Source organism: Phalacrocorax carbo, chromosome 10, assembly GCF_963921805.1.
Source record: "Phalacrocorax carbo chromosome 10, bPhaCar2.1, whole genome shotgun sequence".
NCBI lineage: Eukaryota > Metazoa > Chordata > Aves > Suliformes > Phalacrocoracidae > Phalacrocorax > Phalacrocorax carbo.
The window spans coordinates 16,405,993-16,421,441 of NC_087522.1; the positions used below are offsets into that span (position 1 = coordinate 16,405,993).

Genomic DNA, 15,449 nt, shown 5'->3' on the forward strand with positions numbered 1-15,449 from the left:
ACCACAGGAAGGTTAACTCTAAATTACTGTCTGTGTCATCTACTGTGCTCATTACCTCAGATGGTACTGGAAAGGAAACTTCAGCAATGGCATAATAAAGGGATGAGAACTGGACATTAACTCCTTCTAAACAAAACATTAGAAACACTGCTTTGTTTCCTGCCCTGTACCATTTTTCATTCCCTGACTCTTCCTTTCTCATTGAGATATTCTGAAAATCCTTGTCATGCTGGTGACATTCAGAACAGTGAATTTGTGCTTGTTTTACACACAATGGCTACAGTTGTGGTCAGAAATTGCAGTGGGACATGAAGATGGCTCAATAGCTGCAGGGCAGGACATCTATGCAATCCCTAACTGTTTGTGTGTGACCCTTGTTAGTTGTGTCATTCCTGAACTTGCTTTCCTGGGGTAACCGCAAGTCAAGGATTATTGCTTGCACTTTGATGACTGATGCTGTAGATCCAGTGGAGAGTTGTAAAGTAATCAATTTTTTCCATCTTCTAGCTGTGCAACTGACTAATCTAATAGTGCCCTTTATCATGTACTCAACCCTGCCTAATTTTATAATTTGTTAGACCATTTCTCCAATATTCATGATAGTTCTAAACTGCTCTCCAAAATCTTTGTGGCTTTACTGAATGTTTCTTCTCATACCTAGGTTCCAGCACGTAGATCAGGAAGACAGTACAGAACCAAGGCTGTTTGAGTGTCCATCCTTCTGATGAAAGAAATATAGAATGGAATCTGTACAACATCCACAAATCCACATTTTTCTATCTTAATTCATTCAGCCATTCAATGCAGTAGTAATGGCATCAGCATACCTGTATGTCTTTCATTTAAGCGTTTGTGGCTTTGCTGTTCCACCTGTGTTTCAAAGTCTCTATTATTCATCAGTTACAAAAGAATTAAAACTGTTCATAAGATATAAAAATCTAGCATTAAAATTAAAAATAAAAGCAACCCAATAAGAAAAAAAAGAAACCCAGTGTTCAAAAGGAATCGATCACATCTATGAAAGTAGAAAATGGGCTGCAGTTTGTCAAACAGTATTTAGCAACGTGTTTTTTGTAGAAGGGAACCTTCAGACTAGAAGGATCTCTAATTGTTAGCATTCTGCAGTGATGTGCAGGACTTGGCAGAATATAAAGAACTTTTAGAGATGGATTATGCATTCTTTTTTACTGGTGCCACGTTTGTAATATTTGTTTGTCCCTGGCTGATGGCACAGTAGGTAATATAAAGAGACAGATGAATAATTTATAAAAGAACTCCATAGTCATCAGACAGCATTGCTCTGATGATGTAGTATGCATGAAGGCCTTGGATAATAGATTACAGTGAAAGATATTGGAAGGATGCATTTTGGTCTGTGTTTTTTACTGCATTTCTAGAAGTCTTGGCACTTTAGATGTCTTAAGCTGCAAAAAGAAATTTTTTAAGTAGAAACATTTTGAAGGCCTGTAGTTTGTCCAAGTCCTTAAAATAATGAACTTTATGATAAAGAAAGATCACCAAATTTATATATTGTCTTAGCAGGTTCACTTAGATATCACTTGAGGCCCTCCAACAGAAAGATGTAAATTCTATTTGGAAGTCACTATAATCTGTAGATAGATGATTACTCATAATGAGCAGGATTTTTTTTTTTTAATATCTGTGTTATTAGCCAAATTTTAAGAAGGAAATGAAACACTATGGTGGTTTCAGGTCTGCATCTTTGCACTGGAGTTTCAAAGAACCAAGTCCTGCTGTCACTCAGAACAGTAAAAATGAGAAGGGATTTAACTTTTGGACTATCAAATGCAATGGAATTATTATTTGAAATTAGAATCTGTCTGCATATAAAATATCTTCTGCTGGGAGAAAAGCCAAAGCCACCTAGAGGGAGGTTCATAAGAGTCCCCTTTTTGCTTCTTTCCACTTGGAACCATAGGGAAGAGGTGTGGCACAATCAAAGGCAGTAGTTCAGAACTTCTCAGGTGAGTTAAGCATAAGATGATCAGAGAAATCATAAAACTTTAGAGTCTCTATGTAGTCTAAATTTATTGAGAGCATGCCAAAACATTTATCTGTGCCAGCACTGTTCCCCGTACCTTCAGCAAAGAAAATGTGATTCTTTCATTAATGATTCAAAGTGGCTAAGACTATTTTGAAATAGATCAATGATCTGTGAAAACTGACACTTTGGCCTTTAGAAATTCAGCCTTTGCTCAAAGTTAAGTTAAGGTTACCTTAACTTTTCTTCCATGCAAATGTTAAGAAAATTAGCAGGCTCCTTGAACAGAAGCATGAGACAGAACTATATGTTTAATTTATTAAGGTCAGTTCTACTAAACTGAACATAATAATTCGATGTATATTGCCTATGCTCATTCAATTCCTCATGTTCACATGTAATAATAAGAAACCGTGAAGTTCATTCTCATGTTACATTAGCTGTTTCCAAAGATGTGCTTGTATCATAGGTTTCTAACAGAGGCTAAGGCACCTTGTCCCTGTAGGCACCTTATCTCTCTTAACCTTCATCTTCTATTTCTCCACCAATGTATTCAATGTGTGGTGTCTCACCTTAAGTCAAGACTGCAGACGTGTCAGGAGGTGGTGCCAAATCTGTGTAACTGGATGAGAAGCTCACCTACTGTGCAAGAATAAGAGGTATCAGGTAAGTGGGCTGAACTTCGGCTATTACCACATGGCAGATAGCTTTGTCCAAGGTATTAATGTCAGGCAGAGGTCAGAGAATCCTTCTGATCTTCTCAAACTTCACATGGTGTGTAGCAAAATGGAGTTCCAGGAATTGTGCAGCATCGGTAGCTGAAGTCAATAAAGAACAGCAACAGCAAAGAATCCAAGCCAATATTTTCTGAGCAACAGGTATTAGAGACTAGGGGAACTAGGAGACTACTACCTCAGTAGCAGTAGCACCATGTTATGGAATAGAAACTCTTCTAAGGGAAACAATTCATGAGCTAGACAGCCTGTGATGATCAGAAGAGAAGTGTGTGAAGTATGTGAAGTATTAGAATTCTAATTGGTAGATTAATGGGCTTGCTTTTAAGCACATCTTTTAAACTGTCTAGAATACAGTTTTTGAATACCAGACGGATTATTCTCACTGGTCACAGCTATGCGGACATACTTCTTTCTTTTCTCTTCATTTTTATTCCTGAAGTTATCTTCAGCACAAACAGGATTCTCTTCTCTAAAACTTCTTATATTCTGATCCTTAGTCCAGATGGCAGGCTAAGTGAGAAGTGTTTTCTGAGATTACTTCCATATTCATCTGCCAATATCTGACCATCAGGCCAAACAAAATGAATTTTGACAATAACAGACCGTCTCTCACCTAAACCTACAAACATTAAGATGAGTCAGACATCCATATGCACACTCCTGCATCTGTCCAGAGTATCCTGTATGGATGATATTATAAAATTCTACAGGCAGTTACTGGGACCATACAGAGATAACGTTGGAGTCTTTCTTTTTAAATTTTTTAAATTTTTAAAATTCCTCTATGAAATAGCAATCTGTTCTCACCCATGGAGTCCCAGTATATATCATACATTGTATATAATCTTGAAATGTATACCATTTTTAGCTTCTGAGAATCAGAGAAGTAAACCTATCTTTATGAGTACATTTTGCAGTTACAGAAGGCATTCAATTGCCATAGTGCTGCATAGAATAAGGGACTTGAGAATCAAAATTTAGTATTAGTGATCTCACAATGATTTCTTCAGCCACAGGCTGTAATCACATATGTGGAAGAAGTTCTCCCCAGACTGACTCTACTGCAGCTTCACTGAATTTGGCTTAGTTTGTAAAGAAACAGGGAATGTAAGGTCATGCTTTAGAAAATGACAGTGATTGGCGGAGATTAACTTCAGAAAAACAAATATGTAATTCCCATGTTAGCGCCCTGAGAAATAACCAGATTAGAAAAGAAGATATAAGTAAGAAAAGAAATATGATTTATAATAATGAGTTGTCCCTTAGCTGAATGCTTACATATATTTTCAGAACTCCAGGAGGCTTTTAATACTACAACTTAGCTCCTACACCTGCATAAATATTTCAAAGCATGCTTACTTCTTTCCTGTTAACTCAATTCTTCTTAAAATCCTTCTAGATTTCATTTCTTCTAACCCACACACTTTTTCTTCTTTCCTTACTTCTGGAAAACCTAAGATGGAAGTCACAAAAAGCAACTGCTGTATACAGAGCAAAACTCTCAAAAACATCTACCCTACAGAAAGAAGGTATCTTCTTTGTTAACTGTAGCTCTGTTGTGTCTTTTGCAAGACTGACTTGTTCACTGTGCTTGGGATTCTTGGACCAGTTTGAATTATTTAAACAGTCATCCAACCCAGAGATACTTTTTTAAAACAGGAAAAAATTCATCCTCACTAGAATATACATTGGGCTTGTTCCCAAAATCAAGATTCCCAGATTATCTTTTGGCACTGAATTGCTGAATGTATCTTTTAGAGATGTCCATATTTCCATAATCCATTCTACCAATTTTTTCTAATATAAAGGTGTCTTATTTTGCTTCTTGTACTTCTAATGAATTTTGGAAAAAAAATTAATACACTAGGTTTGCCTTATTTATGATTCTAGAAAACACAGCAGAAATCAAGGGATTTAAGGAAAAAAAGGCTCTTTTTTTTAAAATCTTGTGCACAGGCTTAAAAAAGTGTGTTTTTCTAAAATTAATATTCCTTCTTAGCTGGATTAGTTGGGGATGGGTCTCATCCAGAGTAACAGAAATACATTCACAAGTGTGTGTTATAGCTTCCGAAGGTTTTTGTCTTCAACAGTCAAGTTATCTTTGACAAAATAAGGTGCCTAAAGCCATTTTGTGGAGCAACAGTGACATTTAGTGGTTACTGAAGTAATTCCTAAATCCTGTTGACTTATTGTCTTGTTGACCCCAGGAATATTTGGTACATACTGTCTCCCTCTGTGTCATTCAGTTAATTTCCCCTTCCTTCTATCCTCATCCCTTTTTATATTGTAATGTAGTATTTGTAAAGGGGTAAAAAGCTATTTTCTATAATAGATTACCACAGGCATTTTAACAAAGTAGGTTTTTGTTTTGAGGGTCTTCCTTGAAAGTCAGTTTTTCTGCATATCATGATAAAACACTTAATAATAATTATATAAACTCAATTTTTTTGAGAATCAGACCAAAGCAGTGCATTATACAAATCAAGGATTAGAGAGAACTGTTATTTCGTTTAATTTTTTACTTAGTAATCTCAGCATTCTGGTATTAAGCTCAGATCATTCATTTGAGGTTTTGCTTTGAACCCTGAGCAAGAGGTATTTGCTCTGTCAAAGTCCCTGTTTCCTACTTCATTGTACGGCAAGTCGCTTTTCCCAGATCTCTGTACCCCTATTGACAAAATTTTAAATTATATCTGTGAAACCCTGTGAACTAAAATAGAAGAGAAGCAGAGCCAAATCTCTCCTAGCTGGCATGCTGCAACACCACAAGCCACTCAGTTGCTGACCTTAGGAGCCCCAGGTTCAGGAACATAAGTCATCACTTACTTATTCTGCAGCACAGTCCAAGCCATGGTATGTGAACAACCAGGCAGGTCTAATAGCCAGCACAACAGTGCAAAGCTATTCTGTTTTAAAATGGGCATAGGTTCATTCTGATGTAGGTTTTAGGAAAACTTCTGCAGAGCACCAAGAGGAGAAATGGTCAACACTGAGTGTGTGCAGCCTCAGGTTTCAGTGACTGGCCGCAAGCCCAATATAACCCCATTTACTCTGACCCTTTGAGCTCGGCCAATCAGCCAATTGCTCACCCACTGCTTTAATGTTTATCCAGCTGTATGCTGGACATTTTGTCTAGGAGGATACTGAGAGAGTATCGAAAGCTTTACTGAAATCCAAAATGATCACATTGACCGGCTTTCCTTGGTCAACTAGGTGGGTAACCCTGTCATAGAGGGAAATCAAATTTGTTAGACAGACTTCTCCCCTTGTGAACCTGTGCTGGCTAGGACCAATGACTGCATTGTCTCTCAGGTGTTTTTCAATAACTCCCAGAATAATCTTCTCCATTATTTTACCAGGCACAGAAGTGAGACTGACGGGCCTGTAGTTACCAGGGTCATCCCTGTTGCTCTTCTTGAAGATTAGGACGTTTGCCAGCTTCCCGTCAACTGGGACCTCTCCAGATGCCCAAGAGTATTGAAAAACCATTGAGAGGTCTCACTATGACATCATCCAACTCCTTAAGTAACTGTGGATGAATCCCATCAGGCCCCATCAACTTATGGGGATCTAGCTGGAGCAGCAAGTCCTGCACAAGTTCAGGGTTTGTTAGGAGTTTATCATTCCCACAGTCATGGCTCGCTAGCCCAGGACTCTGGGGGTCCCTGAGCCCACCATTGGTGTTGAAGACCAAGGCAAAGAAAGCATTAAACGTCTCTGCCCTATCTATGTCCCTATTTGTGAGGTGACCATTCTCATCAAGCAACAGGCCAAAGTTATTTATAGCCTGCCTTTTGCCATTAATGTATTTACAAAAGCCCTTCTTATTGCCCCTCACAGTGCTGGCCAGCTTCAACTCCAATTGAGCTTTGGCTGCATGTATTTCCTCCCTGCAGTGGCAAACAGCATTGTAATAGTTGGGCCATGTCGCCTGACCTTGGTTCCACTGGCCGTATACTAACCTTTTTCTCCTTATTTCAAGAAGAATATCCCCAGTCAGCCAAACGGGCCTTTTGCCTCGCCTGCTTGACCTCCTACACTTCGGGGCTGCCTGCTCCTGTGCTGAGGTGGTACTTAAAAAACAACTAGCACTGGTGGACCCCAGCACCTTCAAAAGCTTTTTCCCAGGGGACCTTACTAAGCAGTTTCCTCAGTCTTGGGAGAGAGTTGGGTGGATAAAACAGATAGATTTGCTATTTGACTAATTATGGGAAAACAGGACATGACCATCTCTTCCTGAGTCCACTCATTTCATTGAACACTTAATTCCTTATTTTCCCACCTCAGGCAATATTTACAATTAGTGCCCCAGTTTGCAGAAAACTTCATATTACCTGTATGCTGAAGCCCATAAGCAGCTGTGAAAGCATGGCACTGCAGTTTTTCCAGACATGTACTAAAGTTATCCTTCAAGACTCCTGAATTTAAAGGGCACTTTCAGGAGCATATTCTCTGTCCTGACCAAACTTCATCCTTGGAAAGAGCTTTGAAAATGTTTTGTAGGTTTAACCACAGTCAAGAGTTTTATTCAGGTAGTGCTATAATTTTCTTTAAAGAACTTAAAATTGTGCTTTTAGTGTAGTACTGCTCCCTCTAGTAATTTATTTTCTTCTGTCAGCCTTGTTCCCAGCTCATAAGCAACAGTGCTGGTCAGTATCTGCTGAAGTGCAGTGTAGAGACACCTGATTTAGCCAGATTAACGTAGGTCATTTACCAGCAGCAGGAAGCTCAGCAGCTTATTCATCCTGATGTTCAGCTATGTAAGTCCACACTGAGCTTTGTGTTGCCCAACAAAAAGTTGCAGGATCAGAATTACTGTAATCACAACCAGCTCAGCTAACTCTTAAGGTATTTTTCAACCACATCGCAGACAATCACATCTCCAGTAAGAAATGGATTTTGGACTATGAGGAAGCTGGAATAAGAGCAGTTGCTAGAAATGTTTCCAATTCTGAGAATGATACCCACACACTGCTTCCCAGAATATGGTTTTCCTCTCCCTCCTATTCCATGTAATGTTTTTGCAATATTTATAAATTATTAAACAAATGTTCTGCAATAACAACAAAGTCCTGCAGAAGTCTACAGAAGACAGTCTACAAACATGTTGGTCAGCTTTGAAAGGCTTCTAGTCTCCTTCTAATCAAAGGGAATTTCTTCCTCAGTGATGGGGTCCAGATAAATTACCTCTTTCTAAACTATTCACTTTTATTTATATTCTGTCACAGATTGGCAACTTAGGCTCATCACAAAACATATGTAAATAAATCAGTTATTCAAATGTGTTAGCATCTGCCAGGATATTCAAGTATAACAAAGAGGCTGTGATAGGTAGTTAAATAAAACCCTTTTCACTTGCTTTTCAAATATGACTGAAAACTGGAAGCTTTCTTTTCAAATTGTCACCTCGGTCTTCTCTTTTCTGTTTCTTCAATCCATTTTCCTTGCAAATAACCACATGTGAACAACGCAAATTAAATTAGGTATGATTTCCACAGTATTGTTTATTTGCAGTAGGTGCTAAGACCTGTAAATTAATGTCAGATCATTTTCTATAATTCACATGAGAACTAGTGCAGCTATGTATTTTTTGCCCAAATCTGTGTTCCAGGGCTAAGGTGGCAGCTCTTCATGCATTTCTTCATGTATTTTCTGTTACCTGGCAAACCTCTTCTCTCTGTTCTACTGATAAAAGATGAGGAGGTTACTTAATAATCTGGTTTCCTACAATATCAATGATACACTTTGCCAAAGCAGTGTGACATGTTCTCTAAAGAAGAACAGATTTGTAGGCAGACTGCTCTGCTTCCTTACATTGCAGCAACTTGTGTTTTCAGTTCCATGTCGCAACAAACCCAGAAGGCACTCTGGAAGCCCACGTTCATCTGTTTTTCCCTTAAACTTATTTTATTTGGCAAGTTTGAACAAGGCTCTCCAGTTCACCTTTTTGCAACTATGCCTTTTTACTGTCTGCATCTTACCCCCAAAAAAACACCCCAAGCCAAGAGAACAGGTCTCCGTCATCATTGCTTTATATACGGAAAAGCTTTGCCTGAGACTCCAAGTTATATACAAGTTATACCTCTATATCTTTTGCTGGAACTCTATTCTTCACTACCACAGTGGCAATAGTCCCAAAAGTCTGTCCAGAGATGCAGGACTATTCATCACTGAAAACAGTCTCTCAACTACTTGTTTCACCTGATGCATATCTTTAAAAGGATTTTCCTCAGAAAGAATTTATAAGATACCCTCTGGGCCTTTATATATGTTTCTTATCATAAGGAAAGCCAAGCAAGTATTCTTAGCAGTTACCTCTTTGGCTATCAGTTTCTCAAGTTCTACCACTGCACATTTCCAGTTCATCTCTAAGTGACTATTTCATATATATATATATCTTCCTGCAACTAATTTTATAGCTCAACTTGGTAACCACTTCTTCCCCAGCACACCTGTTTTTTCCCAATCTTTCTTAGCCAGTTCTGTGATTTCCACTCACCTAGCAAATCTGTTACACATAATAGCTAGCCACACACCCAAACTTGCTGTGATTTACTAAAAATATAAACAAACCAATCAGATTTACATATTTTGCTTTGACAACCTTCTAAATTAGGTATTCCCTTAGGAAATGTTGACTTATATATCAGTAAGCCTTATGTTTGTAAATGTCCTGGATTTTGAGCAATTTTTTTTTCAGAATAGTAGCAAATAATCAAACTGTTCTCCTTACATTTCACATTACTGCTAATTTCCTCTGTTTTAAAAGTGGAATTATCATTGTTGTAAATATGTTTGGCAAATGTCATGATCTATTTTAGAATTCCCTTGTTCAATCACATATATTAGAATCAGAACTTACAGGCTCTAGGGCAGTCAATTTTTCCTTTTCCTGGTAGTGGCAGCTTTTTCCTCATGGGCTGCTGCAAAAATTGTTACAACTCAAAAAAATTGTTTAAAATCCTGCTGTTTCTCAATATGTCTTTGTCTTTCTTTTGCTGATCTTCACTTGCAAAGCCAAGACATAAACCAGTGAAGAATCAGATATGCTACCCAGGTGTAACTGAATGATAGGTCAAAACTCAGGATTGCCTTATTTATACCTTCTTGGTACAAGAAGAGAACAGATGTTTTTCAACTGACAATTAAATTTTGCCATTCTTCTGCAAGTACTTATTTTGCTTCCCAGCAAAAGCATAGTATCTTATTGCTAATACTGTTAAACACACCCATGTTTTCCTCTTGGACACCACAATACCCCACTTATGGTTCTCAGTACAGCATTTGATAAAAATAGTAGGAGATTGGGATAATGAAGAGCAAGAAGATAAAGTTTACCTGAAAGCTATGAAATACTGTCAGAAAAAAGTCCTTTTACCATGGAATAAAAACATTCCTATGTTTGGGAAACATACAGAAGCATGTGTCGTTCAGTGTCTCCCAAGGATGGAGGGAAGGAGGAAAACGAAGGATGGAAGGGACAAAGGAAGGAAGGGAGGTAGGAAGGGAGGAAGAACAGAACTGAAGGAAGGATAGAAGGAAAGGGGAGAGAAAGAACAAAGGAAGGAAGGAGGAAAGGGAGGGAAGAGAAAGCAAAAGAAGGAAGAAATGAAGAAAAGAAGAAAGGAAGGAAGAATTGAAAGAAAGAGGGAAGAAAGGGAGAGGACAGAAAGAAGGAACAGACTTTGAGGTGTAGCTGCTTGTGCTGTTCCTGAGAATCTGGAGACCTGTGATTAACTGAATACTAATTTTATTCTCTCATAAATAATTTTTAAAAGATCCTTTATTTCCTCAGAAAATATAGGCTAAACATGTTTTGACAGATCCCATTAGTTCACCATTGAAAACAGTAGACATGTATTTGCTATTAAAAGGTATCAGAAAGGAAATAATTTTTTAAAGAAATAAAAGCCCTTTCTAAGGTGACAAACTATAAGGAGGAGGAAAAGGTTTTAGAGGAGAGGTTTCTAATATTCTCTTTTATCAGAGCTAAAAGCAGTTTGTAGGATTTGGCTTTTTTACTCCATTTTCTGTACAGTCAGAATTTAATTTAATTTAAATAGCCTTTTGCAGAACCCAGAGGTTTTTCACCCAGAGGGTGGTGGAGCACTGGAACAGGCTCCCCAGGGAGGCAGTAACGGCACCAAGCCTGGAGATATTCAAGAAGCACTTGGACAACGCCCTCGGAGACATGGTGTGAATTTGGGGTTGTTCTGTGCAGGGACAGGAGCTGGACTTTATAATACTTCTGGGTCCCTTCCAGCTCAGGACATTCTATGATTCTGTAAAATGTGTCCTCCTAGAGTTTGTCTTTCCCTTACCCTCTAAGGAAACCAGACTCATAAGCACAAAGGTAGCTGCTGCTGCAGCCTTGGAGCCAGCAGGAAGTTTGGGTATCTAAGAAGTTCTCAGAGCTGCATCCAGCTGAAGAGCCTGCCTTTGCTCAAGAGGGGAGATGGAGAACAATGGACCCTGGAAGACAGAAAAACCTTGGAATATGTGTGCCTGCACCAAATCAGATCTGAAAAGAGAATGTCCTCCCCAGTACACACCCAACACAGCTGACATAAAAATAGTATTAGCAGAAAAATTGGATCATAAATCCCTTCTACCAGCCCAGAGAGACACAGTCCTTCACCAGTCCTTTGTGCAAGGCCTGTGGTTACAACCATGATTTAGTAATACTGGGGAACTTTCCTGGTGCTTGGAAGCATCAGGATTTATCTAGTTTGGGGGCTGAGCAGAAAAATGAGCATTTACAGCTCTATAAACTACATGGAAATACCCAATGAATCCTGTTTCCTCCTTACAATTTCTTTGTTTAATACCTGTAATTGCTAACTAAGTGAAACAGAGTTATGTCATCTAGCTGAGGAGTTGCACAGACCTGTAAAGAAATGCTGGCATCGGATTACCTGGGCACTCCTTGTAACTACACCCTTACAAACAATGTATGTACGTCTTTGGCATTGGCGCAGACAGGCAGAGAATTGGTGTTTGCAGTAGTCTCCTGGAATCTCCACTTCACTCGCATCATGGCTGGCTCAGATAGGGTTCCCTGTCTAGGAAGGGAAATTTCTCAGCTGCTCAACAGGGTATGAATGTGGGAAAAGGCAACAAGCGTGAGCAAAATGTCACTAAAGCTCATCTTCTTCCTCTGCGCTCTGATTGCACCAAACCTCACAGGTAAATAGCTAAAATATCTTCAGTTGACGTAAGTCAGAAGGCAAAGAGGTTGTAAGAAAATAGAAGTCTTTTAACATTTTGTTAAATATGCCTTTACAAAACTTAAGCCAAATAGTATGAGGTCAAGTGATCTTGAATTTTAATTCTTTGTCTAAAATAAATACTGGAATAAGCAAATGCAAAAGGCAATCCATAAATTCTATGTTCTGCAAGTCAGTTCTGATCTCTAAAGGAGAATTTCAGTTTGAAGGAAATTAACTTACTAATACTGTATTTGTCTCTGTTCTTTTGCTGTTCTGTGAGAAGCTGAACCTTCAAGTCCTCTTTTAATGCTGATCTCTTTGAGCAGAGGTCTGCCCTGCCTGTGGAGTGGATGCAGAGAGAGAGAGGAAGGGTATAAAGTATTCATTAATAGCTAAAAAATGTTCACTGAGGGTCTCCTTTACCCTGGAAGGAGGCTGTGCAATTTGTAATCTGCTTCACCAAGTAAATGATAGGCTCCAAACACATCTCCTAGAAGGAGTTTGGCCTCAGGTCTCCTGACTACACTTCAGTGTTTTTGCAATGGTCAGTCCTCTAGAAAGCAAACATGACTTGTCTTTCTCAATGTGCCATCTTAGCTCCTGAAATCAGGTTGTGTCTTGCTCCATTTTGTCCTCTGCCTCAGAAAAAAATAATTTTACAGCTTCCTTGGCCAGCCAAACATTTTGGATCACTATTTAGTTTTTAGTTGCTAGGTATGGAAACCACTGACTCAGCATCAAGCTGCATGTGCTCTGAAAGTTTATTCTGTGGAATAGGGAAGACTATGACAAATGACTTTTAAAAGACTTTTAAAAGCTGGGCAACTATTCTTTAAGGAAATTTGGGGTTATTTTTACTGTATTTTTGTTTAAGACCTGGCTAGTTTTGTGATATTTTCGCACAGGAGCCACGTTGCCTCTGTGTGTGGTGACAGCCAGCCTTCTCAGCTGCATTCTCATCCAATTTTGTTTCACTGTGACAGGCAGTAGGAGAGAAAGGTGGGATAACTTACACTGCATCCCACATTCTCTTGGCCTTGACCTCAAACATGAAAATTTGTGTCCTAATCTCCTTTTTGACAAAGGATATTTTTTGATTGAATGTTTATGTCTAAATCTGCCCCTGTACTTGTGCAGAGCAGACACCAGGTTAGAAAACAGTGTTGTTCCCATCTAGCCCAGGACTCCAGGCTCTGCATCCTAGGTGCTGGGGAGAAAAACAGGCAAGGGGGTAAGTACTAGGGGCTCGCATTTTGCAGTAAGTTTGTGCAATCAGCAAATGAGGGAGGAGATGTTTCCAGAGCCTTCAGGTTAGGGTTATAGCCAAAGAGATTGTTTAACATAATTCATTATTGTTGTCTAAAATGTTATGTTTCTAGGAGTTAAAGACATATGACTTTCATTTTCACCATTTAGCTTACAAAGAAATTCCTTTTGCTTTTTGGGGTGTTACAGATATTACTCTATTTTCTTGTCACCTATATTTAGAGATCAGAATTCCCTTGTCAGATTCCCCTTCACTGAAATTTCCTCAAACACAGAGAGGCAGACCATGCTCGAAGATACAGAAGCTGGTGACATTGTTGTCCTTCAGATTAGGAAAAGGAGATTAAATGGTACAATGCTTGGAAGTTAAAAGACAATGCTCATTAGCAGAGCAGTAAGGAAGGTTTTCTCGGGCCTGTACACAAAATTTTAAGGGGCATGACAGAAAGCACTTCTGAACACCATGCAACACTGATTCTGGAGTTACTGTTGTTTGTTGAGCCCCTGAAAGGAGAGGGTATTATGAATAAAGAGGTAATTTTGTTAATATTTTTGCAGTGTTCACTTACACTTAACACTAAGTAGTGGTGATAGTAGTGATGAAGTAACAGCAAGTAATGATGAAAGTAGTAGTGACAAAATATGGTCTATAATCACAGAGAAAGAAGGGTATCAAAATCTGTCCCAGATCAATGGAATTTTATGAAGGTTTATTTAAGGCATATTAAACTGAAAAGTAAGACTGGAGTTGCTGATGAAAATTATTATTTTAAAAAAAAAAATTGTAGATTCCTTAAGTTTAACACAAAGAGGAGAAAAATGTTAAACAAAAGAAGTCATCACCATCCTAAATGGAAATCCATTCTTTGTATAACAAATGAAATGGAATAGACTGCTGATAGGGTCGGAGGCAACAATACTATTTACAGAGAAAATCTGGGCATGTCTTTTCTTTGGCATGACTGGAGATGTTAGGGTAAGAGGCAGTACCCTGGCCTGAAAGGCTGTAGTTTGGCTTTTCCTGTGAGGCAATATTTACATATTGCTTGTGAATCCAAAATCAAACGGAAGTGGTACACAGCCCCAGGCTAACAGCCTTCTGGGTCCTGCCTGATTTCTCTGTCAAGTTGTCTCCTGCACTTTGTATGGTGGTTGTTTCTTTTCCCTTCAAAATGCATAGACCAGAGTTAATGGAGTATTTTAGTACTGAAACAACATAATTGACTGTTTATGCTTGGTGCTCTCCCTGTTAGTATAACCTAGAATTGTCTCTTCTCCCAGTGTTAAATATGTATTTGCTTACAATTATTTTGTGGGCTGTTGCAACAGATGGATTGGAGAAATGGTACATATAACTTATTTAGGTATGACACAGGATATGTTATGTCTAGATCAACAGTATTTTGGAAGAGCATGAACCTCTCTTCCAAACCACAGCTTTCAGCATGGCTCTGGGTGCCAGGCAGAAAGCAGGGAAGTGCATAATTGCTTTTGTTGCTCAGGGACCCTATTTAATTTGTGTATTGGATGAAAAAATCTCAAGTTTTAGCTTTACACCCTTTTGATTCAGTCCTGAGGGCTGTCCGTTGTATTTGCAGTAGGACATGGTTATGCAGTTACAAACATCTCTGTACATACAATGCAGTTACATTCTAAAGCTGAATCGTAAGTTTCACTTTAGTTGTTATTCAAATAAGTTCACTTATTTGTTATTTAATTATTTAACCTTACAAGCACAAAATCTTATAATTTATACATGTAACAGCTATGCGCATACACACACAGAGATATATGTATACTTATGCCCACACAGATATCTGCTTCTATATTCTTTGATTATGAAAGATAAAGAATATCTTTCTCTAGGGATGCAGTTCCCGTCATCTGAAGGCAGATGTCCTAGCTAGTGCACCAATCATGTGAACTATATGTCCATAACACTATACCTCGCCACCATCGTCTTACCTGCAGTACTGGAGACTTAGTTTTTCTGACACTAAAATGCAAACACTCCGTGGCAATGAATGGAGTGCTATGCCAACTGAATGGCTGCTGTGTGCTATCGCTTTGCCACAGAAGGTATGTGGCCCTGTAAAAATCAGCAAATATGTTCTGCAGAAAACACACAAGTATTGGGTTTTTATATGTCTTCTATTGGAGAATTCTTACGCATAGTAGAATTTGTGCCCATCCCAAATCTATTAATACCAAAAAGAAATTTAAATCAATGAGCAC

At 38.6% G+C, this 15,449-nt stretch overlaps 1 protein-coding gene across 1 annotated transcript in view; it reads right to left on the reverse strand.

Annotated features, from left to right (window-relative positions):
* Positions 1-15,449, reverse strand: part of RBFOX1 (RNA binding fox-1 homolog 1) — a 1,419,204-nt gene that overhangs the window by 1,370,258 nt on the left and 33,497 nt on the right. The window contains exon 2 of the mRNA XM_064461968.1: positions 2,575-2,644. The gene's annotated coding sequence lies outside the window, so the exon portion shown is untranslated. The remainder of the gene's footprint in view (positions 1-2,574; positions 2,645-15,449) is intronic.